Genomic DNA, 8,141 nt, shown 5'->3' on the forward strand with positions numbered 1-8,141 from the left:
CACATGTTTTATATTATATAATATATTACAATATTATTTTTAAAAAATTTAAAAAAAATCCAAAAAATTCAAAAATCATTTTAAAAAAATTTGTGATTTTCTTAAATATTTTTCTATCCATTTAGCATAATATCGGGTTGTATATTTACATTGTAAAATACAAATCCGGTATTAAAATACTCGATTTTTTTCTCCGAAATATTTCAAAAAACAATTTCAAAACATTTTCAAAAAGAAAAAATATTATGTTGCATATGGCCAAATTCTAAATTTTTTTTTCAAGCATATTTTTCAAAAAAAAAAAAAAAACATTGCATCTTTTTCATGTTTTTTTTTTTATATATCCAAAAATGGATATCATAATTGGTTTATGATTATTCATTATGATTTGGCCAACATGTCAAAAATATTTTTTCAATTTCTTTTTAGGATCCAGATGTAGACTTTAATATTTGTAGGGTGTAAAATTACACGATAAATTATGCCCTCGGGTATTAAAGATACAAGGTGTAAATGCGATGCTAAAATTTAGACTTTAGAACGGTTAGGATGCAACCCGATAAGGTAGAGACTCTCTTATGAAGAGAGATCTGCCTTGAATCTTAGAAAAGACCAACCCGACTTAGAAAAAAACAATCAAACAACAATGCAGCTTACCTTAGGTAGGGTTCACCGAGGGTGATGTGTCTTCCCCTTGCACAACCAGTCCCTTACCCAGACTCTCACAGACCATAGGTTCCTAGTGACCATAATACTAGGTGACGACTCCTAAACATTAATCATAATTTTATGATTAAATCAAAAAACCATTCCCAACACACAAAACCTCACATAGGAGGCACGACAAAGAGCCTCTAACGTCGCCAGACGACGTCACGGTCCCGTGATAGGATGGCGACTCCACTGGGGAAAGCCATGTCTAGTTGGACTAAGCATTGGTTGTTTGATTATTTTCCTTTTGTTGGTCTTTAATTTTAGCTCCTATTTTTATTACTTTAGCATATGAATAAACCTAATTCTAGGTTAGGTAGGGAGTAGCGGTCTACCTCATGACTTTCAGTCGGGGTTCAGATTCGTGAAACATCTAACTATGAGCTGAGTGTTTACTTGGTAATGGCGGTCACATTATGCCTCAACAATTCCTTGCAAACCCCTACACTGCCTTCACATAAGGTGGTCATTGGGCAGTTCATAGACCTTTTTAAGACCAGGTAGAAAGCCTACCCATCATGTAATGACCTAGAACCTTCCTTTAGAGGATGAACTCTTTTGTTATTCATTTTGCATAGGTTTTTGCCATTCATACCCAATGTGCATATACATACATTTGCATCCATACACATACATCAATCCATTGTAAATAACATACATAAATGCAACAGGTCAAAATATAGGTCCCCAAAGAGTCTACAACACCCGACTCCAAGCAAGAAACATGGAAGGTGAAGAGCGTGCTCACCGTGACGCCCATTTTCAAGAAGAGTTAGAGTCTCTGAAAGCAAGCATGGCTCACCTCACTAGCTTACTCGAGCATACACTAAGAAATGCCTCTGGTGAAGGTCCTTCTAACCGGCCAGCTATTTTTGTTAAGCCTCCAATAACAGCTCAACCCGAAGAGACAATGAGTGAACATGGTCAAGAACCTCCACACAATCCAGCATTTGTGCACTCTATGCCATCAGCACTGCCCCTACAATCATAGATCCATTTGCCAATGAGTCCTATAAGACCAGGTCATCTAAGTACATTGGTCAAGATAAAATGGCGGCGTTGGAAGCCCGAATTAGAGCCATTGAAGGGGTAGACTTGTATGATCCAGTACGAGCAGCATATATATGCCTGGTCCCAAATGTGGAGGTTTCGAAAAACTTCAGTGTTCCTAAATTCATCAAATATATCAGAACGCAATGCCCCATGACTCATCTCAAATCTTACTGCAATAAGATGGCAAAAGTAGTACATGATGAAAAACTACTAATGCACTTTTTCCAAGATAGCTTAAATGGGGTGATATTAAGTTGGTACATGAGATTCGACAACACAAAGATCAAAAAATGGAAAGACTTGGTGCTTTTGTTAAGTAATACAAGTACAATATGAACATTGCTCCTGATAGAACCAGTCTGTCCAATCTAGAGAAAAGGGACAAGGAAAGCATAAGGGAATATGCTCAAAGGTGGAGAGACCTAGCTGCTCAAGTACATCCTTCGCTCCTAGATAAAGAGATGGTCACTCTATTTACCAATACGCTCAAGGACCCATACTACGAGCATGTGATGGGTAGTTCGGCCCAGCAATTTACTGATGTTGTGGCAGTAGCTGAACGCATAGAACAAGGGATAAAGAGTGGTAGAATCTCTATACCTGTGGAGAAAAGGGGCTTCGAAGGTAAAAAGAAAAAGGTTGGCTATGTTGAGGGTAGGAGGAACCCATTCCAAAACTATCACACTCTATCATCTTCACCCCAAATCACCAAAATCAATTTCAACTCTTCTTTTCCTGGCAGAAAACCTGAACCTCAAACCAAAAATCAAAGAGTCTAGGAATAGCTACCTCCATTACAATTGCCCTTAAATGAGATGTATCAAAAGCTACTGAGTATTCGGCATATAGCTCCTAAACCTTTGACACCTTTACAACCACCTTACCCTAATTGGTACAAGCCCGACCTCACTTGCGAATATCATGTTGGCGTCGCGGGACACAACATTCATACTTGTAGTTCCTTTAAGAAGAGGCTTATGTATCTGATTAAATTTGGATGGATCACCCTTAAAGGAACTCCAAATGTGAGTTCGAACCCTTTACCCAATCATGCTTTAGGTAGTGGATCGATGAATGCACTGGAGGTGGAATGCTCTGAAAACATCAAATCACTTATGGCAAGAGTAAGGTGTGAAGAAGGCAGTGTGCACTCTTGAGGATAGATGACAACTTTCTGCTATAGAATGGAAGATGGAGCCTACCCAATTATTGCCTTTTGCTTGATCAAGTTTGTTTTAACCCATTTTAGTCTTATTGGCAATTTGGCTCATAATGCTACAAGACTCTCTGTCAAATGAGCCTTTCCTGTTAATAAAATCATGTGTTTTTTTGTGTTCATGATGTGCTTTCATGCAAATAACATACTGAGCACACCCTTCACTCACAAAGCCATAAAATTCTTTAGTGTTTTCTTTTCCCTTTCACAAAAAAAAAAAAGAAAAAAAGATGACCCCATGTTTTCACAAGGATTTTTGGGAAGTCAAAGTTTTAATACAAAACAAAAATCAAATTGGTGTTTGTTCTAAATTTAAGTGATATCCTAACACTCAAAAAACTTGAAAGACAACCCAAACTTCATGAAAAAAACTTCAAAGCTGAGTTTTGAATGCATGAATAATGAGAAACCATTTTTGAATATTTGCATTTGAGAAAGCAAAGCTTGCCAATTCTGAATGAATGCATTTGAAATGAAGAAAGACCATCTTTGATCATCCTTTCATAAATTCTAAAAAAAAAAAACACTCATTTTGCAGTCCCTTTTTGAGCCATGAATTCTCTCTGTAAAAAACCTTTTTTTTTTCTTCATAAAGCGCATGATATCATAGAATTTGAAATATTTTACCTAAACAAACTGTTTTCTTACACATAACTAAGGAAATGACTCCATCAATCGGAGGGAACCAAACTAATTTTAAACCTAACAGGTATTGTACACCACACTGGGGGCAAGAAAAATGCACATAGAGGTCCATAGTGAATCAAAGCCTAAAAGGGTATCATCATAAAAACTTCTGAATTTTTTATGAGTATTTCTAATTGCATTAAAGGTTGCAGTTTTCATGAACAAAACCAAAACTTTTGAGTTTAAATTTTAAAAATAATAATAAAGTAGAATACTCAATGGAGCAAGAAAGGGCCCCATAAGGAACCAAAGATCTCTTCACCAAGAGGATATGAAGTTTATTTCGGTTCATGAGAAAAGGTTGGACAAACAAATGGACACAAAAGCTCGAAGAAGTTTACAACGGAAAAGGGACCTATGTTTCCAAGATAGGTAACAAAAACATGCATGTTATATTGTCATAACACTAACCTGGCAGGAAAGGTGGGACGAAAGCCTAAATTAGTTCCAAGTTTTTGGGAATCACTAAGAGATAGAATCTTAAATCAACGGAGCTACGAAAAGAATATGAATTATGAAGCAACACTATTTCATTTCCTTGAGGTAAGATGTTTTCTTTTGAAGTTCGAGATCGGCAGGTCACCCGATATTGAGACCATTTCTTAGAAAAAACATGGAGTTTTCTAAGAATTTTTAGGATAGGCAGGTTACCTGATATTGAAACCGTTTCTTAAAAAAGCGTGGATTTTTCTAAGAATTTTAAGATGGGTCGGTCACCCGATATTGAGATTTATTCCTTAGAAAAACATGGAGTTTTCTAAGAATTTTAAGATGGGCAGGTCACCTGATATTGAAACCGTTTCTTAGAAAAGCGTGGAATTTTCTAAGAATTTTAAGATGGGCCGGTCACCCCATATTGAGACCATTTCTTAGAAAAGCGTGGAGTTTTCTAAGAATTTTAAGATGGGCCGGTCACCCCATATTGAGACCATTTCTTAGAAAAGCGTGGAGTTTTCTAAGAATTTTAAGATGGGCAGGTCACCTGATATTGAGACCATTTCTTAGAAAAGTGTGGAGTTTTCTAAGAATTTTAAGAGGGGCCGGTCACCTCATATTGAGATTTATTCCTTAGAAAAGCGTGGAGTTTTCTAAGAATTTTAAGATAGGCAGGTCACCCGTTATTGAGACCATTTCTTAGAAAAGCATGGAGTTTTCTAAGAATTTTAAGAGGGGCCGGTCACTTGATATTGAAACCGTTTCTTAGAAAAGCGTGGAGTTTTTTAAGAATTTTAAGATGGGCGGGTCACCCCATATTGAGACCATTTCTTAAAAAAGCGTGGAGTTTTCTAAGAATTTTAAAAAGGGTCAGTCACCTGATATTTAAACCGTTTCTTAGAAAAGGGTGGAGTTTTCTTAGAATTGTAAGATGGGTCGGTCACCCCATATTGAGATTTATTTCTTAGAAAAGTGTGGAGTTTTCTAAGAATTTTAAGAGGGGCCAGTCACCTGATATTGAAACTGTTTCTTAGAAAAGCGTGGAGTTTTCTAAAGAATTTCTAGATGGGCTGGTCACTCGATATTGAGATTTATCCATTAGAAAAGCGTGGAGTTTTCTAAGAATTTTAAGATGGGCAGGTCACCCGATATTGAGACCCTTTCTTAGAAAAGCATGGAGTTTTCTAAGAATTTTAAGAGGGGTCGGTCACCCCATATTGAGATTTATTCCTTAGAAAAGCGTGGAGTTTTCTAAGAATTTTAAGATAGGCAGGTCACCTGTTATTGAGACCATTTCTTAGAAAAACATGGAGTTTTCTAAGAATTTTAAGAGGGGCCGGTCACCTGATATTGAAACTGTTTCTTAGAAAAGCGTGGAGTTTTCTAAAGAATTTCTAGATGGGCCGGTCACCCGATATTGAGATTTATTCCTTAGAAAAGCGTGGAGTTCTATAAAAATTTTAAGATGGGCAGGTCACCCAATATTGAGACCATTTCTTAGAAAAACATGGAGTTTTCTAAGAATTTTAAGAGGGGTTGGTCACCTGATATTAAAACCGTTTCTTAGAAAAGCGTGGAGTTTTCTAAGAATTTCTAAATGGGCCAGTCACCCGATATTGAGATTTATTCCTTAGAAAAGCATGGATTTTTCTAAAGAATTTTAGGATAAGCAAGTCACCCGATATTGATACCATTTCTTAGAAAAGCGTGGATTTTTCTAAGAATTTTAAGAGGGGTCGGTCACCTGATATTGAAACCGTTTCTTAGGAAAGCATGGAGTTTTTTAAGAATTTTTAGATGGGCCGGTCACCCAATATTGAGATTTATTCCTTAGAAAAGCGTGGAGTTTTGTAAGAATTTTAAGATGGGCAGGTCACCCGTTATTGAGACCATTTCTTAAAAATTGTCAGGTTTTACAGATGGCTTGTGACCTACCGACTCAAAAATCAAAGGAAAATACCTACCATACTAATCCTCGATAGGCCTAAATCTATTGAACTGGAAAAAAAAAAAAAAAAAAAACAAATACCTGTCAAACCAAGCCTTGACAAGCCTAAACCTACCGATCTCAAAAATCAAACACAAAGTACCTATCAAACCAAGCTTCATGGGCAAAGACCTATCAACCCCATAAATAAAAGGCAAACATCTAGTAAACGGAGCTCCAATAGGCTTAGACCTACTGACTCAAGAAACCAAAGGCAAAGACCTACCAATTCAGGAATTGATGGGTCGAGACCTACAAACTACAAAAATCCAAGGCAAATACCTACTGACTCGAGTGCCGACGAGACAAGACCTAGTGACACAAGAAATTTAAGGCAAACACATGTTGACAGGCCAAAACCTACCACACCAGAAATTAGGGGTGTTCACGGTTCGATTCGGTTCGGTTTAAACTCAAAAAACCAACCGAACCGAATTACTGTATTGTTGCAAAAAATGAACCGAACCGGACCAAAAACCGGTTCAAACCGAACCGGTCCGGTTCGGTTAAATTCGGTTTTTTAAGGAAAAACCGGGAAACCTAATCCCATGGGTTCTTTTGGTTTTTGATTTAAAATTGGCTTACGGTTTGGAAAGATTTAAAATTGGCTTATGGTTTCAGCTTTTAAAATAAATGTTAAGTTAATTCACATGGCTAAGTTTTAATATGAATTTACTAACTTTCAATATAAATGAAAATCAGGACATGAATTAAGACAGTAATTAAAATCTTACAGAGATGCAAACTTTTAATATACTTCTTAAAGTGCTAAATCAATGCAATATGCAAAATGCATGATTAAATTTTAAAACCTCAAATTAAAAGTCTGTTCGCATTAGAAAAATACAAGCAAATACATTAGCAACCAACAATAAATTAAAACCTAAACATCCAGCATAATTTGAACTTTGAAGAAACAATTCCAGCAACACCAGCATCCAAAAATTCCAGCAACACCAGCACCAACATCCAAAAATTCCAGCAACACCAACATCCAGAAATTCCAGCAACACCAGCACCAACATCCAAAAATTTATCATCGGTCAAAAAATCAGTTAACTTCCAAATCCAAAATCATTCAACAGCATAAAAACAGAAATCTAATTTAGAATGAATAATTAATACAACAAGTTAATTGCTAAGCATCAAACACATTAATAGTTAACATTACAGAATGAAAGTACTAGGAATATAAGGGGAAAAAACCTAAAAGCCAATTTCCTTTTCGTTTTTCTTTTCTAAACCTTATACTGTTCTTTCCACTTTCCAAATAAATAAGGTGGTCATCAAATTCCCCCAGAAAATATTCATAATATGCTAAGATTTTCAAGGAATAACCATAGAAAGTGGTTACGATTTTTAAATATTACTAGAATTTGTGTAAATTAATGTGAAATATGCACTCTTGTTATGCAGTACTGAGATTGATCGTGGCTAGAAGGCTTAACAAAGCAAAATATCAACAGATTCAAAACAATCAAAATAAACCGATACATATTAAAGTTAACAACACTTAACAAAGCAATCAAGAACTCAATATCAACAGATTCAACAAAAATCAACAGAAAGAAGAAAAGGGCTGGGGAAAGAGGGGCAAACCTGAAGAAATATGTAAAAACCCTAGCTGCAAAAGGATAGAAAAAGAAGAAGTAGAGGTCAGAGATCTCGAATGGAAAAAATGTTACAATACAACTTACAAGCACACGAAACCCAGAATTAATACATGGATAAACATTAAACTTTACCTCTTTGACTCTTTCTGCTGCAAGTGAAGAGAGACGCCGAGGGGTTTTGTTCGAGTTTTTTTTCGACTTCGAGTATACTAGATGAGTAGATCGATGCGGAGATGAGGGTTATTTACTTGTTGATCGGCTAGAGAAGAGAAATATACAGGGGGCAAGAGGCAGAGATGAAGAAAATTGAAAGGGAAAGTAGGAAGGAGAGAAGACTTTGGTCTGGTGTGGGCGGCGGCTTAGAAGTAAAGTGTAATGTGATTTAGGTTTAGGTTTACTGTGCTATTTATACCAGGTTGTTTTTAAATGTATTTTATGG

The 8,141-nt window shown here is 36.2% G+C and overlaps 1 long non-coding RNA gene across 1 annotated transcript; it reads right to left on the minus strand.

Moving 5' to 3' along the window:
• Positions 1-6,843: 6,843 nt before the first annotated feature.
• On the minus strand, positions 6,844-7,827 carry LOC140955222 (uncharacterized). The gene is made up of 2 exons (XR_012169016.1): positions 7,689-7,827; positions 6,844-6,995 (listed from the first exon to the last, which is right to left on the minus strand). It is a non-coding gene; the product is annotated as an uncharacterized lncRNA (long non-coding RNA).
• Positions 7,828-8,141: the final 314 nt, after the last annotated feature.

Source organism: Populus alba, chromosome 2 (assembly GCF_005239225.2).
Source record: "Populus alba chromosome 2, ASM523922v2, whole genome shotgun sequence".
NCBI classification, from domain to species: Eukaryota; Viridiplantae; Streptophyta; class Magnoliopsida; order Malpighiales; family Salicaceae; genus Populus; species Populus alba.